General features: G+C 39.0%; 1 protein-coding gene across 1 annotated transcript in view; it reads left to right on the top strand.

The window, feature by feature from the left end:
* Window positions 1-18972, top strand: part of MAN2A1 (mannosidase alpha class 2A member 1) — a 159126-nt gene that overhangs the window by 1064 nt on the left and 139090 nt on the right. The window lies entirely within an intron of this gene.

Raw genomic sequence — 18972 nt, 5'->3', positions numbered from 1 at the left:
AGGGAGCCTAGTGGGGAAGCGCTTGTTATACTCCAGCCTGTAGCTATGGGGCGCTCAGTCCCGAGCCAGCGGTCAAATTGTCAAACGAGTTGGGAAAACGACCCGTCTTAAGTCTTTTATCTCAAGTTACTAAAAATAAGCAAACGGAGACAATCGGTTCTATTTGGGAGGATATACCGCGTGTGCGATTTGTTTTAAGTTATTTGCCAATGACCTGTACGATCCAGAAATTTTAGTAAAACTGGGTATTGGGTAGTATCCCCTGTAATGAATGAACCGAAGAACTCAAAACCCTGACAAGCTGATTTATCAACTACTTCACTCAAGGGTAGAGAAACGTAGGACGTGAACAATTTGGTGTTTTTTTTGTTTGTTTGTTTTTCTTTTGTGTGACAGTGTAAATGACCAAAGAATATTCTTGCCTTTTGTTCTTGTGAAACGCTAGGACAAAAGGCTTGAGTTTAATGAAATTAGACTACTAATTTTACCTGAATTATTATGAAAGTGAAAAAAAGACCCCTTTGTGGATGGTGTCATCAATACAGAGCATTCAAAATGCTTTGCAGACGAGAGGTATTAAAAATCTGGTTGTAAATAAATGTATCAAAAATTTTAAAGCTTTTGCTTTTAGGTAGTATTATAGAGAAAATATAGTGAGATAAGCACTATGGGATAGTTTAGTGTTTGTCCAGTGCTTGTTGATGAGATTGGATAAAACAGTTAAAAAAAGGGGTGGGAGGGAGGAAGGGTAAACCCTCTGAAGCCAGAGCAAAAGGAGGAGTTCTAAGCCTTTTTAAAATACGTTGTACAATTTTGGGGCTTAACTTACCGTGATTTTTCCCCCAGTAATCCTATTTTTTCGAATTTTCTCCATTACAGGAAAAACCATAAAAACTGATAGATTTTACTTAAAGTGTAATCTTGAGTAATGTCCTTTGGCTTTGGCTTGATGAACACTTCGCAATGATTTATGCACACATCTGGGGCTGGGGTTCTCTGGCAACCTTGACATTTCACTGTTTCTAAAGAAGTGAGTGAGTCATTTGGTTACTGGGACGTCTTAGGCGAAGTTAATTCCAATATTTTAATATCCAGCCCTAGTCCTTGTCAAGGGGCTGAAGTTCTGCTTACAACATAAAGCATTTAATGGAAAGTGACAGTGGCTGCTGGAAGAGAAGGCCCTGTGTGTATTCTGTTTTGTGTGCAAGGAGAGAGGGTTTGGAAGGTGGAACTTTTTATACTTAAGTTTGCCTTTCTCAGATTTTCGGTACTGGCTTTTCGGTGCAAAAGGCACCTTTGCTGATTTAGTTTTGGAGAGCCACTGAATCCCCACGCAGGTGGACTGGATAAATGCTGAATAAGCCTAACTCTTGTATGTCTGATATCAGCCTGTGTGTCTTAGTCTTACATGGTAAACTGCATTCACACAATCACCACCCAGTAGGTGAGAAAACTTAGGCACAGAGAGAGTAACTTGCCCAAAGTCACACAGCTAAAAGCTGAGATTTCAACAGGCAGCCTTTGGAGTCTGAGCTCTCAGCCACTATGCTGTACTGCCCCCTTTAGTAATCCTTTGCCTACTGTTTTGTCCCCAACTTGCTTGTGGAAAATAGAGCATTATGCTCTGCAGCTCCTTAGCTTATGACTTTTTTTTTTTAAGGAGTTTTTATTATGAAGCCCTAATGAATGTGCTTCTTTTTCTTTTTTATGCCTTTTTTAAAAAATTAAGTGTTTGATTTTGAGATAATGTAGATTCACATGCATGTATAAGTAATAATACAGAGATCACATGTATCCTTTACCAGTTTCCCCCAGTGGTACCATCTTGCAAAACTGTAATACAGTATCACACCCTGGATGTTTATATCTTGATACAGTCAATATACAGAATATTTCCATCACCACAAGGACCCCTTACATTGCCCTTTTATAGCCACAACCATTTTCCTCCTGTCCCTGTTCCCTTCTAGCCCCTGGCAATTACTCACCTGTTCTCAATTTCTATAATTTTGTCATTTCAAGAATGACAAGTGAAATCATGTAGTGTGCAACCTTTGGGGATTGGCTTTTTTCACTCAGTCTAAATCTCTGGAGAGGCATCCAGGTTGTTACATGTTTGTTCCTTATTATTTTTTGCTGCTGTTATTATCTTTTCACTTTTCTTTTGTTCCTTATTATGCTGAGTAGTATTCCATAGATAGAGCACAGTTTGTTTAACCATTCACCTATTGAAGGACGTCTGGGTAGTTTCCAGCTTGGGGCGGGGCAGTTTATTTCAAATAAAACTGCTATGAACATTATAAACATTCACATACGCCCTCATTTGTTTGAAAAATGCCCAGGAGTACAATTGCTGGGTCATAGGGTAGAGGCATACCTGAGAGATATTGCAGGTTTAGTTCCAGACCACCGAATGTGCTCCTCTTTAGGAAACATTTAATGATTGAGATTTATATCTCTCCCAAAATGTCTTCTAGCTCACTTGAGAGCTAAATATTATAATGAAAACCGTTATGCAGCATAGCATCCTAGCACTTGAGTTGATTTTTATTTTTTCACTACTCCTAACTCCTATGTAAATCTTATGATGAGAACACCAAGCATAGCAAAGCTAGGTTGCACTAAATTATATTTCTTTGATGAGTTTGGGTATTAAATTCCTTAGTTTTAATAGAGCCAAGCTAGTCAGTCACTATAAATCATTTTTGGTGTCTAGTAGAATGATTTCTCTAGCAAGGGATTGATTTCCTCCGAATTGTCCATTTTAGTTCCTTCCAGTTAACATGGAACCTTACATGGTCCACCATGTAAACATGATATGTTTTAAAACCGTCTTCAGTTGAGAGCAGTCTATTTGCTGTTATTCTGGCTTTCTTTCTTTTTGCCTCCTCCCCCAAGTGTGTGTTTTCCACCACTGGGCCAGACTCCGGGGTGGAAGTGGGCCCAACTCTGGGTGCTCCAGGTTCTCCCACCCTGGAGCAGCTGCCTGCCTCTGAGATAGTCCTTGGAAGGCTTTCCCCTGTGCTTCTGGGAGGAATTCCTTTGAGGCCTTGAGGCAACAGGTGGCTTTGTCTGTTTTAGCTTGTGTGTATTTTAGGGTTAATAAATCTCAGCTAGAAAAATTAATAAAAATTCCACTGGGAATGAGAGGCTGGCCAGGGCCTAATGCCCTGAAGATGCTTTGAGGTAATGTAAGAATTCGAGCAGTTGGAAAGGAGAAACATTGTTAAGGTCTTCCTGAAATTCTTCATCACTTCCTACAAGCGATTTCACAAGTTGCTTACTATCTACATTGTGTATAAGAGGATGGCTTATTAATGTCTTATGTTTGGATCTGCAGAGTTAATGACTCAGGTTTTGTATAACAAATGATCGATCTTTAAATAACTAGTATAGCATATGGTCATAGCGATTCATATTAACCCTTGAAAGTTCAGAGATCGTGACTGATGGAGAATGTGAAAGTGAAGTTCAGTTTTTATCTTGGTGCCCAGAAAACATTTATCAAGTGAGAAAGTGTGAATGTCTTTAAGTATTTGATTGAAAGACGTTGGTAGGTGGGGACTTTTATGTCTTTTTTTTTTTTTTAACTTTTACTGTGAAAATATAATACAATATAAAAACATGCTTAAACACTTTACATCTCTGGTACTTTCTTAAGAGTTCAACACAGTATATGTTTAATTAACGTTGACCTCAGTCCCCCAGTTGTTTTTTCTTGCTTTTAGAAATTTGTGAATCTTAAGAATAATAAATAGAAAAATACGATTTTTCCTGCTTCTCCACACTCCAGTGCACTCTATTTATGAACAGTAGCTCTTGTTGGGGTTTGTACAGGTGTGTAGAAGGGAGCTTGTTTCTTTCCTTGGGGTACACTGTTTGAGAGCTGTGACTTTTGGGAAGTGACGGAACATTGACCTTGACCGTGGTGACAACCAGGGATTTAGGAGAAATGAGTGCAAGAACATGAAAGCCCCTGAAAAGGGCTGGTTTCCTCCACCCCCTCCGGAGTAGAGTCCAGCAGTCCTTCAGGACTCCTCCTGCCAGCATGCTTCTCTAAGACTCAAGAGTCTTCCTATACACGAACTAGGACAGACAGTCATGACTGCATCTGGTTTGAAGGCTTAAGTTTATTATTTTTTAAATTGAATTGAATGTGTTAGTCCCAGATCAGCACTGCTGTCAGGACCTAAACAAATACTTTTGCTTGGGAGATGTTGCAATCCTGTTTATCTGAAGGGGGTTTTCTCTGTGACTCATTAATTAGCATTAAAGGATATCTGGGCTGTGGGCAAAACATTGACTAAATTACCATTTTTATTTGTTGTTTTTTATTTTGAGTCAGCTATTGCTTTTGGTGATAGCTGTTAAAACTTTGGCCTTTTTTGACAGACTGGACTAAGTGTTGAGATTGCCCTAGAAAGAGTAGTTCAGTAGCTGCTTCTGATTCCCTGTTTGTTTGTTTTGTTTGTTTGTTTGTTTTGCGGTACGCGGGCCTCTCACTGTTGTAGCCTCTCCCATTGCGGAGCACAGGCTCCAGACGCGCAGGCCCAGCGGCCGTGGCTCACGGGCCCAGCTGCTCCGCGGCATGTGGGATCTTCCCGGACCGGGGCACGAACCCGTGTCCCCTGCATTGGCAGGCGGACTATCAACCACTGCGCCACCAGGGAAGCCCCTGATTCCCTGTTTTTACTCTTAGTTTTTTGAGTCCAGCAGTCTTAGTTTTCCCTTGTTGTTCCCTCACTTCCATGGAGATCTGTAAGAAAATGGGAGGATATTCAACAGCTGGGGTATAATCTCTGGTTGCTGGATTATAAAGGCCTCATTGCGTTTTTGGCTCCTTCCGTCCTGGTGGTCATGTTCCTGGTAGCATCAGCTTTTATAGTACATGTGGAAGAGAGGAGGAGGAACTCTAAAGAGCAAATTTTGCTTCTTTTCACAGTTGGGATTAGTAAGTTGACCAGGAGAGGAAGTGTAGACCATTTTAGCTAAAACGGGTTTCTGTTTCAGTTATAGGTGTTACACCAAAGCTGCTAATTTTAAGATTGAAACTGTGTTTACGTTCAAACAAGTTTGAGGGTCGATTGTTCTGAAATGGAGTTGAGACCTAGTGCTTGAGTGTTGCTAAATTTGCCTTGTGATAGGGAGGAAGTAAACGATTTGATTTGAGTACACTCAGTCTCTTGAGGTTACAATGTAGCTTTTCTGTGAGACAGTGTATTTAAGGTAATGCTATTTGTATTGCAATACTTCTATGCAGACCAGTGCATAGTAGGTCTCTAGTAAATATTTCATGTTAAAGTTGTAAATTTAACACGTTATATCTAAAGAAGAGATCATCCTTGAAGAATGCTAGTTTAAACATGTACATCTCTACCTTTGGCTGCCTCACAAACTCTTTGCTACTGACATTTGCGGCTGGATTCTTTGATGTGGGGGGCTGTCCTGTGCATCATGGGATGTTTAGCAGCATCCCCGATCTCTACCCAGTATATGCCAGAAACACCTTTCCCCAACTGGTAGCAACCAAAAGTGTCTCCGCACATTGCTGTATATGTCCGCCGGGGGAATAAAAAATCAACCCTGTTGAAAACCACTTTGGCTGCAGTCTAGCCAAAGGCCTATTCTTTATACCCATAGCACTTTGTTAGCACTTTGCATTTTAGGAAGGAGTGATCAAAAGGCTTAATTCTTTTTTTTAAATTGAAATATAGTAGAGTTACAATGTTGTGTTAGTTTCTGGCTTACAGCAGAGTGATTCAGTTATATATGTGTATGTGTGTGTGTGTGTATATATATATATATCTTCTTTTACATATGCTTTTCCATTATGGCTTATTATAGGATATTGAATATACTTCCCTGTGCTATATAATAGGACCATGTTGTTTATCCATTCTATATATAATAGTTTGCATCTGCTAGTCCCAAACTCCCAGTCCAACCCTTCCCCCCTCCCCCTTGGCAACCACAAGCCTGTTCCCTATGTTTGTGAGTCTGTTTCTGTTTTGTAGATAAGTTCATTTGTGTCATATTTTAGATTCCACATGTAAGGCTATCATATGGTATTTGTTTTTATCTTCGTGACTCACCTTATTTAGTAGGATAATCTCTAGGTCTATCCATGTAGCTGCAAATGGCATTATTTCATTCTTTTTTTATTTCTGGGTAATAGTCTATTATGTGTGTGTGTGTGTGTGTGTGTGTGTGTGTGTGTGTTTATATGCCATATCCTCTTTGTCCATTCATCTTTAGAGGGACATTTAGTTTGTTTCCCTGTCTTGGCTGTTGTAAATAGTGCTGCTGTGAGCATAGGGGTGCATGTATCTTTTTGAATTATATTATAGTTTTGTCTGGATAAATGCCCAGGAGTGGGATTGCAGGATCATATGGCAACTCTATTTTTAGTTTTTTGAGGAACGTCCATACTGTTCTCCATAGTGGCTGCACCAATTTGCATTCTCACTAACAGCGTAGGAGGAGGGTTCCCTTTTCTCCACACCTTCTCCAGCATTTGTTATTTGTAGACTTTTTAATGACGGCCATTTTGACTGGTGTGAGGTGGTATCTCATTGTAGTTTTGATTTGCATTTCTCTAATAATTAGAGATGTCGAGTATCTTTTCATGTGCCTATTGACCATCTGTATGTCTTCTTTGGAGAAATGTCTGTTTATGTCTTCTGCCCATTTTTTGACTGGGTTGTTTGTTTTTTGAGTTGTTTGAGCTGTTTTTATATTTTGGAAGTTAAGCCCTTGTCAGTCACATTGTTTGCAAATAATTTCTCTCAGTCCAGAGGTTGTCTTTTTGTTTTGTTTATGGTTTCCTTTGCTGTGCAAAAATTTATAAATTTGATTAGGTCCCATTTGTTTATTTTTGCTTTTATTTCTATTGCTTTGGGAGACTGACCTAAGAAAACACTGGTACAATTTATGTCAGAGAATGTTTTGCCTATGTTCTCTTCAAGGAATTTTACGGTGTCATGTCTTGTATTTAAGTCAAAAGGCTTAATTCTAATACTCAAGGAAAACTAGCATTTTTTTGATGACTGAAATGTATCCTTTCACTAGGTGCCCCAAATTCACTTATATTTTTAGGATTCTACATTGCAGTATGTTATAGAAAATACAGGGGTAGATTATGTGCATATGGAAGTTAAAAATGGAAGATTATTATAATGAAACTTAATTTTTAAAAAATTGGACATGCTTATTATTCTGAGAAAAGCATTCGGTCAAGTGATAGTAAATAGACCATGTTTTACTTTCCGCAAGCTTAGTTAGAGTTCAGCAGTAGTCTAGATTTATTCCCCTTGCCTTTTAGCAAAGGAAAATAAGATATATTGATTAGCAATAAGGTAGTATGGGAGGCATATGCAAAAATAATTTGAGTTGTCTAAAGCTTTCTCAGGCAAGATATTTACTTTCTTCAGTGTATTACTTGTTTGATTTCTGCTAATTTTGATGATTCTGGTTACTGCATTTTGTGTTCCTTTTTGAGATTAGAAAAGGCAGGGAAGGAAACTGGAAAATAAAGTGGATGGAGACTTCCTTCCTGTTCATTTCATTTTGTTCTAAACAGCCTTTTTAAAGAAAGGGGGTGGAGGTAGGGGAAGGAAAAGAATGAAATTATGGGCAGATATTCTCCTTCCTTCCCTTTTGTCCAAAGGCCTGTGGTCTTGAACTTTGCTGAAGTCAGCTAACTGTGGGCCCAATCTGGCCTGACACCTGTTTATGTAGGGCCACAAGCTAAGAATGATTCTTACATCTTAAAATGGTTAAATATGTCATGACATGGTTACACTCATTCCTCTGTGAATTGAATCATCTCTGGCTGCTTTTGTGTTACAAGGGCAGAGTTGAGAGGTTGTGACAGAAAGCGTAGCCCACAAAGCCTAAAATATTTACTGTTTGACCCTTTGCAGAAAAAGTTTGCCAACCCAGGCTTCCCTGGTGGCGCAGTGGTTGAGAGTCTGCCTGCCGATGCAGGGGACACGGGTTCGTGCCCCAGTCCAGGAAGGTCCCACATGCTGTGCAGCAGCTGGGCCCTTGAGCCATGGCCGCTGAGCCTGCGCGTCTGGAGCCTGTGCTCCGCAACGGGAGAGGCCACAACAGTGAGAGGCCCGCGTACTGCAAAAAAAAAAAAAGTTTGCCAACCCTTGGTTTAAACTGTATTTCTCTGTTATTAACATTGGAGGCAAATAGTGTGGTTACATCTGTTGAAGGAGCGGTGGGTTAATTAAAAACAAACAAAATTCTTGTAAAGTGGTTATTAGGTAAGCATTACTCAAACTTAGTTTGTGTTTTGAGAGTGTGGTTTAAAACTTGTGTTGTCTATGTGTTTCATAGATTTCCAAGGGTTCTTGGGGAACTTCTGTGCTAGAGCATGGGCATGCTTGACATGTTTAATTTGTTTCCCTTCTATCACCAGAAGATTTCTCACTCTGGGACCGATCTGGGACAGAGGGTTCTAGGGCATGAACTAAGCAAAATTGATCCATAGTCTTGAGATTGCAAACCATGACTTTATTGTGTCTTGGATTTGCTGTAATTCACAGATGGGCTGAATTCTGAGCCTAATCTGACTGCTTGGGTTGGTTAGTACTGTGGAAGGAGAGCCCAGGTCCTTCTGCAAAAGGTATCTTCTGCAAAAACCGTAGATCTAGGCCGGAACTTGGCAGTCATCTCTGGGACCCCGACGACTGCTCAGCTTGAAGGCAAAGAACGGACTACCAGGGTGTCTGCAGGGGCACTGTGCTACTCTGGTTATCCAAGAGTAATTAATACCTGCTAATTTTGATCCTTCTTCATGCTTCTTAATGATTATGTGTGACTTTCATCATTCCTATGGCACAGGCCACCATCCCATTTGTGTCCTCAAAGACTTTACTGTCACCATTAAAATGTAGTGCACTTCCTCTGAACAAAATGAGTGTAATGTGTCTCATTGAGTGCAAATTTTAAGTGTTTTTTTTTTCATTTTTAAATATATGCATGTGTGCATTTTTCACATGTAAATGGATTTCTGCACTGGCTTCCTTTGCAGGTAGTTGCCTTCAGAAGTCCAGCGAAATCAAATGCTTTTTGCAAAGGCAGAGCAGGTCCCAAATGGGACCTGATCCTACCAGTGACATTATTGTTCTGAATCAGGAGTCTGGAGAGCCGGGAAACTTGCCAATTTTTTTTTCTTTTAAATATATGTTTCTTCCAGTTCTGATGGTGTTTACTTTTGTAATGGGAAGCTCTTCCTCTTCAGGATGAAGCTGTACGTTGGGCCTGAAGGTGTACTTTGCAGCTTTACCCTCTTTTCCCTACTGCAGGTGTGGAGGAATCTGGAATTTATTGGTCCTGGCCTTTGTGGCAACATTTTTACCTGTGGAGCATTAGAGGATGGAAGCCTGACAGTCTGAATCATTCTCAGAATTATTTTCTACATAAAAGAAGTCCTGAATTTGTGTTTTTAGGATCAGTGAGGTAGTCATTCTCTTAGTAGTCATCAGTACCCCAGAAAAGTCATAATAGGAAAGAGTCATGGAATTTTCGGAGGGCCCTTCCAAGGTTAGGTAATTTAGTCTTTGATTTTTCAGATAAGGACACAGACGTGTAAACTGGACCTCAGCAGTTTTGTTTTTGTTTTTTGGCTTAGGTCCCATAACTAGTCATAGCCTACCTGGGACATGCTTGCTGTCCTGTAATTCAGTGATCTTTCTGTTGTACTACAGCCAGCATATATTTGATGACTCACTATGCGTTAGGTACTATGGAAATTGTGATAGACATGCCAGATACATTATTTGCTTTTTGATAGAGCTTCTTCGTTATTTGAGGAGACACAACTGCCATTTCTGAAACAATTAGAGTCAGTTGAGTGTTATTTAGTTATTCTTTAGAAGAGTTAATTTTAAAAAGTTAGAACAGTGCCTGGCATATAGCAAATGCTCAGTAAATGCTAACTATTACCAATGAATGGAGGTTTATATGGTATCTATTATGTACAAGGCACTGTTGTAGGTTCTGGGTATAAAGGAACTAAGAATAAAACAAGAGTCCATGATCTTAATTTATATTCTTAATATAAGGGCAAAGGCCTTAAAGAGAATTCAGAACTAAGTTCGTGTAATGGCCTAGCTCCAACTGACCAAAGGACATGGGACAGAAGCTAGGCTTTTCTGATTGGGTAGGACTTTGAAAGGAGAAAGGACATTCCTAGTGTGAAGTACAAGCTTCCGAAGGCTCGGAGCCTGGCACAACGAGAAGAGGTAAGGAGGTTGGTTTGATTTATAATATTTGGAGCTTGTAAAGAGTAATTGGGAAAACACAGCAGGTAGTTTGGGATCAGATTGTGTATTTTCCTGAGAGCCAGTGCGAGGAGTTATGAGTTGGATGGTGGTGAACCATTCAAAGTTATTGAGTATGTCAGGAAGCTGCTTGAGAAAACAAATGTTGGAGAATTAATACCATAGAAAATTTTAGACCTGGAAGGGAGCTAAGAGAATATTAAATCTAAAGTATTCCGGTAGCAGGTGTGTAGGAAGACTCAGAAGCAGGAAGGCAGCTGAGAATCTGTTTGAGGTAATACAGACAGACATAAGGCAGTAAATCCCTGTACCAGTATTGAATTGACTGGAATCAAGAGGAAGAGGGAAAATGTGGAGACATTTTGTAAGAAGCAGCATTGGGCTTTCTAACAGATTTGATAAAGGATAATGATGGGTGGCTTGAGTAAAAAAGGTTCTCCCACCTTTTTCCTTTGGGTCATTTGGAGACTGCTTGTACTGCTTGCAGAAGGGGATATTTGGAAGGATAAGCTAGTTTGGGAAGCCAAGTTCAGTTTCATTTATGATGAGGTGGATGTGAGTGGAAATAGCCAAGTGGGCTAGAGTGCCAGAGTGAGAGATCAGGGAAGGGAGATGCTGATCTGGTATCATCAGCACAGTCGAGAATGAATGAGCTCACTTGGGACCTTGTGAGAAGAGAGCAGAGAGCCAAGTAACATTTCTTATAACCAAAAGCTATGCTTCTTAGATTAAGATTACTGTGTAGCAGATGTTAATAAAATGCAGCAGCTTGTATTCAAATTGTCAGAGACCAGCTCATTGGTCAGCATACCTCAGAAAAGATAAGGCTGTCATAAGGAAGGATTACAAAGAAGCATTTCAGTAGGAAATGAAAAAAGGCCCATCTCACCTTTGGCCCAAATTATGGGACTAAATTATTTTTTCTAGGTTGTAAGAACAAAAAATAGATTACTCTGTGTGTGTGTACATGTGGGGTGTGTGTGTATGTTGGGGGGTGGGGGAGGGAGAGGGAGGAAGAGAGAGACTTATTAAAGACCAAAAGGCAGCACTCTAAGCAGGGGCCTCATAGCTCAAGGTTGTTCTGAAGACCAAACAGATTTCTGAGGATACCCCCAAACTGCCTGTTGTTTATAGCAAAGAAGAGCCTGTCCCATTTGAATGGTGGCTAGCCCCATGTCCCTCACCCCAGAACTGAAGAAGAACTCTTTTTGTCCCCAGACCAATTGGTGAAAATTTGTAGGGCCAAATGACAACACTTAAGATGCAAGATATTGGGCTGGCCAAAAAGTTCATTTGGGTTTTCCCATAAGATGTTACGGAAAAACCAGGACGAACTTTTTGGCCACCCCCGATACTTCTTGTGACTTTCAGGGGAGATCTAACCAATAACTGTTTAAAAGAAAAAAAATTTGAAGAACCCAAGAAATTAATATCTTTAACTCACCTCTGATAGCTGATAGTATGATATTTAGAAGTGTCCTATTTTACATTCTTTTATTGTGCCTTACTATTGCTTTTGTTGTGTCTGTGGTATTTATCATGCTCCTCCTTGGCCTTGTAGATCAATTGGTTCAGACCAATTTTTTTTTAAATTTATTTTATTGAAGTATAGTTGATTTACAGTGTTGTGTTAATTTCTGCTGTACAGCAAAGTGATTCAGTTATACATATGTATACACATTCTTTTTCATTTTCTTTTCCATTATGGCTTATCACAGGACATTGAATATAGTTCCCTGTGCTATACAGTAGGACCTTGTTGTTTATCCATTCTGTATATAATAGTTTGCATCTGCTAATCCCAAACTCCCAACCCATTCCCCACTCCTCCCCTTCGGCAACCACAAGTCTGTTCTCTATCAGACCGATTTTTACAAAGTCACTAGGAAAGGATTTGTAAAACTTTAGAATATTTGATGCTTGTAAAGAAAAGCAAGGAAATTCAGAATTTATAATAATTCAGGTGGGGCTTGCCTAAACACCTGTCTCTTGTCTGTGAGGAATAGAGGGGCTTATTCAGGAAATGAATAGTATAAACAAGACTGAAGGTAGGCTGATTATCTACTTAATACAATCCTGCCTTCAGAGATTCCGCAGATCTATTTCTGTATGAAAAACCATCTTAGACGTGCCAATTGCATTTATTTTAATAGGCTAACACTGTTTAGGTTGATTTGTTTTTTCCATTTTTGACAGTTACTTTCTTTTTACATTAAAATTGTGTTCCTCAAAATTACTTGTGTAAAATTATAATATGTTGATAGAACTTTTATTAGCAGATCCTAAAGTATAATATATGCCATTCCTTCATGGAGAATGAGTTAGGTAGTATCAATGGATTGTGCATAATAACCCTTGTGTACAAAAACAGGCATATGTCAAAAAATATAAGATAGATTAACAACATAGACCAGAAGTCTTTGATCAGATGAATGCATGACAGTATGATCCTGGTTCCTTGGGAATTGTTGCAGTCTGAAAGTGTATCCCATGAACTTTTATGCATGTTCTTGGGTGGGATACGTTGTTGACATATTATCTCAGAGTACTATGTGTAAGGATAGAAATTCCATTAAAATATAAAATATGTTTTAGAAGAAAAATTGGTATGATTTTTTTAAAAGTTACAAAACTATAAAGAAAAGTAATGTCCCATGGAAGAGTTTGCAAAGTGCTGAATTAAAGAATTCTATTAGTCAACACCTAATTTGCTTAGTGCCACTAAATTGCAGTTATTAACTATATTTGAAAGTAATAAAACTGCACTGTATGAAAATATTTTATAACGTAAACATTTTGTGCTGCCTGCAAGGCCTTGTTCTCATAATCATTTTTAAAAAGATACCTGTTTTGCAGAATTTCACTTTATACAGTGGCTCGGTGCCTAAAATGTGGCCTCAACAGGAGGTGGTTCCTGTGCAGCTGCACTGGGCTGCTGTGGATGGGGATAATAGGGTTCCAATTCCCGTAAACATCTGGAAACCCATAGGGTGGAAGGAGAGCTGTGTCCTGGAGCCCACAGAAAGCTGCCAGCAACTGGAATCCTGACCGTACTTTGGAGGTGGTGAGAGGATGGGATTACAAAGATGGGGAGAACCACTGTGGCCTGTTGTTTTTCTGGGTCAGGGCTGGGATCCTCTGTGGTGATTCCAGCAGCTGCAGAGTGGTTACCCACATGCAGCCAGGAGGAGTCTTTTGGGTTCCCTGAAGGAAGCAAGGGATGGTGAACTTGGAGTCCCAGCTCTTCCCTTCACAGTCACTTGGCACTCTATTCATACACCTACATCCAAGTAGCCTTTATTACTGTCACACCTAGGCAGGTGTGAGATTTATGAATGATGATTTCCAGGGCAAAGAGTGCCTTGGCTCTTGTGTTTTGGCAGGGTATTATGTAATTAAGTATTCTTTGTGCTCCCACGGTGAGGGCGTTTATTTCTTTGAATGGACAAGTAGGAGCACAAAGACAATACCTTGGAAGAGATTCAGGCATGATCAGCTCCAGGTCTGGGTAAATCACTGAAAGGTCATTTGTAACTGTGGTCTGTGGCTTGTTGATAGAGTAGTAGAGTTACATACATAACTGTGGCCACAGCCTTAGTTCACACTCTTTCTGGCCTCAGCACTGCACATCTTAAGGGGTGGAGTGATCACTTGGGTGACTTGTCATTTTATCAAACCAAAATGCTTTCCTGTCACGTGCCTGAGATCTGACTAAATAGCAGGATTTTTCTGTATAGTTGCATAGCAGCTGACTGACGTGGAACTAAGGCAATAACGGTGACACCCCTGCTGGAAATACAGACTCTCTTTTACCAAATCACTGTTCCTATATTTAGCTTTAATGCAGTGGTTCTTAACTGGATATGTGTGAGAATTGCCTGGTGAGCCTTTTACAATGATAAAAGGCAGATCTGTGCACTCTCTCTCTGGGTAATCCCATTCATTCCCACAGCCTTAAATTCATATTTATACTGACCACTCAAGTTTATATATTCTCCTGACTTTCAGACTTGCATGTCAGTGTGACACCACCGTTGAGCTATCTAATAGTTCCAGAATGGAACCTTTGCCCCTCACTCTGTACCTTCCCCAACATTCCTTGTTTTCTTAAAATGCCACCCACTATCCTCCCAGTTCACCAGCAAAAACCATCATCCTCCCAGTTGTCTCAGCAAAAATAAGGGACCATTTTTCTTGCTTTCCTGCCTCCCAGACCCCCACCCCGCCCAGTTCATCTGTCCTGTCAACTCCTTTCACATTCCTCCACCTCTGCTGCCTTGGCTCGGCCCTGGCTACCCCGATGTTTACCTGGCAAACTGCAGTAACCTCTTCCTCCACTGCTTCACTACAGCACCAGGATAGCTTTAAAACACTTTTGTTCATTGATCCCAAAACTGTCCAGGATGAAGATATGGATGTTTCTTTCCCTGAAAAATATTTTTCATAACGTCTTTTCCTGCCTCCTTTATTCAAAGATAGTATATAGTCTTGTTAGATCAAAATATGCCCCTGGGAAACAGCTTATAAAGTCACATGGTCTCACCTTCCTTGCTCCATTGTATGGGCTCTCAGTTCCTTAGGCTCCCAGCTCTCCGCCTCTTCTGATGGGCATTTGGGCAGACTTCCACTAACAGGGACTTCAAGTGTAAGGATACTTGCTGAGCTTTATATAGGACAGCTCTCTGCCAGGTGTATTACTTTTTCAATAAATCACAACAAACTTAGTGGCTTAAAACAAGAAAAATGTATTATCTTACAGTTCTGCAGGTCAGAAGTTTGTTTGAAAAGGGTCTTATTTGACTAAAAGCAAGATGTTGGCAGGGCTGATTTCTTTATGGAGACTTTAAGGGAGAATCCATTTCCTCACCTTTTCCAGCCTCTAGAGCCTGCCTGCATTTGCTGCTCAAAGGTCCCCTTCTAGCCTGGCATCACTCTCACCTGCTCTTCTGTCTTCATATATCCTCTGACTGTGACTCTTCCATCACCTTGTTTTCCATTATAAGGCCCCATGTGATTATGTTGGGACTACCTGAATATTCTAGGACAGTCTCCCCATCTCAAAAATCTTAAGTTAATCACATCAGCAAAGTTCCTTTTGCCATGTAAAGTAACAGATTCACAGTTTTCAGGGATTAGGACATGGACATCATTGGGAGGCCATTATTCTGCCTGCCACACCAGGCACTATTTAAACTGATTTGTGTATGCAAACTAATTTAACACTCATAACCATCCTATGAGTTAGGTATTATTAGTGATCCCCATTTTACAGATGAGGAAACTGAGGCACAGAGAAATGATGTAACTTGCCCAAGGTTATACAGCCATTAATAGTGGAACCATAATTCAAATTTAACTAGGCTTTATTTTTTATTTTATTTTCCAGCTTTATTGAGAAATAATTGACGTATAACATTATATAAGTTTAAGGTGTACAAATAATGCTTTGATACATGTATATATTATGAAATGATGACTCTAATAATATTAGTTGACAAATCCATCACCTCATATAATTACCATTTCTTTTTTGTGGTGGGAACACATATTTATAATACAGTATCGTTAACTGTAATCATCGTGCTATACATTAGATCCCCAGAATGTATTCATCTTATAACTGGTAGTTTGTACCCTTTGATTAACGTCTCCCCGTTTTCCCCTCCTCCCAGCCCCGAGAAACTATTAATACCATTCTAGTCTCTGTTTCTATGATTTTTTAGATTACACATGTAAATGATACCATATAGTATATGTATTTTTTTTTACTTATTTCACTTAGCATAATGTCCTCAAGGCCCATCTGTATTATCACAAATGGAGGATTTCCTTCTTTTTTTATGGCTAAGGTGTGTGTGTGTGTGTACACATGTACCACGTTTTCTTTATTCATCTGTTGATGGACACTTAGATTGTTTTGGTATCTTGGCTGTTGTGAGTAATACTGCAGTGAACATTTCTTTGAGAGCCTGTTTTCATTTCCTTTTGATACATACCCAGAAGTGGCATTGCTGAATCATATAGTAGTTCTATTTTTAATTTGTTGAGGAACCTCCATACTGTTTTCCATAATGGCTGCACCGGTTTACATTCCCACTAACAGTGCACAAGGGTTTTATTTTCTCCATACCCTCACCAACACTTGTTACCTCTTGTCTTTTTGATGACAGCCATTTTATCCATTATGAGGTGATAGGTGATATCTCATTGTGGTTTTGATTTGCATTTTCCTGATGATTAGTGCTGTTGAGCACCTTTTCATGTACCTGTTGGCCATCAGTATATCAGCTTTGGAAAAATATCTATCCCTCTGCTCAATTTTTAATCAATTTTTTAAACTATTGAGTTGTGTGCATTCTTTATATATTGGGTATTAACCCCTTATTAGATACATGTTTGCAAATATTTTCTCTTATTCCATAGGTTCCCTTTTTGTTTTGTTGATTATTTCTTTTGCTGTGCAGAGCTTTTTAGTTTGATGTGGTCCCATGTACTAATTTTTGCTTTTGTTGCTTGTGCTTTTGGGGTCACATCCAAAAAATTGTTGCCCAGACCAATGTCAAACATTTTCCTTATGTTTTCTTCTAGGGGTTTTATAGCTTCAGTTCTTATGTTTAAGTCTTGAATCCATTTCAGTGGTGTAAGATTGGGGTCTAATTCCATTCTTCTGCTTGTGGTTTTCCAGTATTCTCAACATCATTTATGGAATAGAATATCCATTCCTCATTGAGTATTTTTGGCTCCCTTGTCAAATATTAGTTGACCATATATGTGAGGATTTATTTCTGAGCTCCTGATTCTGTTTCATTGGCCTATGTGTCAGTTTTTATGCCAGTACCATACTGTTTTGATTACTATAGCTTTGTAGTACAGTTTAAAATCAGGAAGTGTGATGCCTCCAGCTTTACTCTTCTTTCTCAGTATTGCTTTGGCTTTTTGAGGTCTTTCATCATTTTATACAAATTACATGATTGTTTTTTCCATTTCTGAAAAAATGCCTTTGGAATTTTGATAGGGATTGCATTGAATTTTGATAGGGATGGCGTTGGGTAATATGAACACTTTAACAATATTTGTTCTTTTGACTCATGAACAAGGGATATCTTTCCATTTGTTTCTGCTCTAATATTTGTTAGTTCCTTCCTCTGCTAACTTTGGGCTTAGTTTGTTCTTCTTTCTCTAGTTCCTCAATTTGTAAAGTTATGTTGTTTATTTGAGATCTTTCTTTTTTCTTAATGTAGGCATTTATCACTATAAACTTCCCTTTTAGAACTGCTTTTACAGCATTTACTGGGTTTTGGTATGCTGTGTTTCCCTTTTCATTTGTGTAAAGGTATTTTTTGATTTCCCTTTTGGTTTCTTCTTTGACCCTTTAGTTATTCAGGAGTGTGTTATGTAATTTCCACATATTTGTGAATTTTCCAGCATTCCTCCTGTTAGTTCATTTCTAGTTAGATTCCATTCTGGTGGGAAAAGATACTTGATGTGCTTTTAGTCTTCTTAAATTTGCTAAACTTGCTTTGTGATCTATCGTATCGTCTGTTCTGGAGAATGTTCCATGTGTGCTTGAAAAGAATATGTATTCTGCTATTATTGGTTGAAATGTTCTATATATGTCCATTAGGTTCATTCGTTCCAAAGTGTGGCTCAAGTCCAATGTTTCCTTGTTGATTTTCTGTCTGGATGATCTGTCTATTGTCGAATGTGGGGTACTGAAGTCCCCTACTATTATTATATTGCCTATTTTTCCTTCAGGTCTGTTAATAATTGCTTAATATATTTAGGTGCTCCAATGTTGGGCACATATATGTTTAGGAGTGTTATGTCTTGTTGACTAATTGATTGCTTTATCAATATATAATGACCTTTTTGTTTTTACCATTTTTGTCTTAAAGTCTATTTTGTCTGATAAAATTATATTACTTCTGTTCAGTTTTGGTTTCCATTTGCACAGAATATCTTTTTTTTTTCCATTGCTAGTTTATTTATTTATTTTTTTGGCCAGGTCACATGGCTTGTGGGATCTTAGTTCCCTATCCAGGGATCAGACCTGGGCCCCAGCAGTGAAAGCACTATGTCCTAACCACTAGACCAGGGAACCAGGGAATTCCCCAGAATATCTTTTTCCACCCCTTCACTTTGAATCTGTGTGTGTACTTAAAGCTGAAGTGAGTGTTGTGTAGCCAGTATATAGTTAGGTCTTGCTTTTTGTCCATCCAGCCACTCTGTCTTTTGATTGCAGAATTTAATGCATTTACATTTAGACTAATTACTGATTGGTAAGAACTTACTAATATCATCTTGTTGTCTGGCTGTTTTGTAGTTCCCTTGTCTTTATTCCTGTCTTGCTGCCTTCCTTTGTGACTTGATTTTCTGTAGCAGTATGCTTTGATTCTCTTCTCTCTGTCTTTTGTGAACCTGCTGTAGCATTTTGCTTTGTGGTTACCATGAGGCTCACATAAAACACTTTATAGTTATAACAATCTATTTTACCATGATAACTTAACTTAGATCACAAACAAAAACTTTACCCTTTTACTCCCCCCTTTGAAGTCATGATTTACCTCTTTTTATATTGTGTATCCATTAACAAATTACTGTAGCTAGTTATTTTAATGCTTTTTCCTTAACTTTTTTTTGAATTTTTGAATTTTGTTTTATTTATATTTTTATACAG

Source organism: Mesoplodon mirus, assembly GCF_964341445.2.
Source record: "Mesoplodon mirus genome assembly, chromosome: 5".
Classification (NCBI taxonomy): Eukaryota; Metazoa; Chordata; class Mammalia; order Artiodactyla; family Ziphiidae; genus Mesoplodon; species Mesoplodon mirus.
The sequence above is the reverse complement of the archived record's forward strand: the minus strand, read 5'-3'. Positions and strand labels throughout refer to the sequence as shown.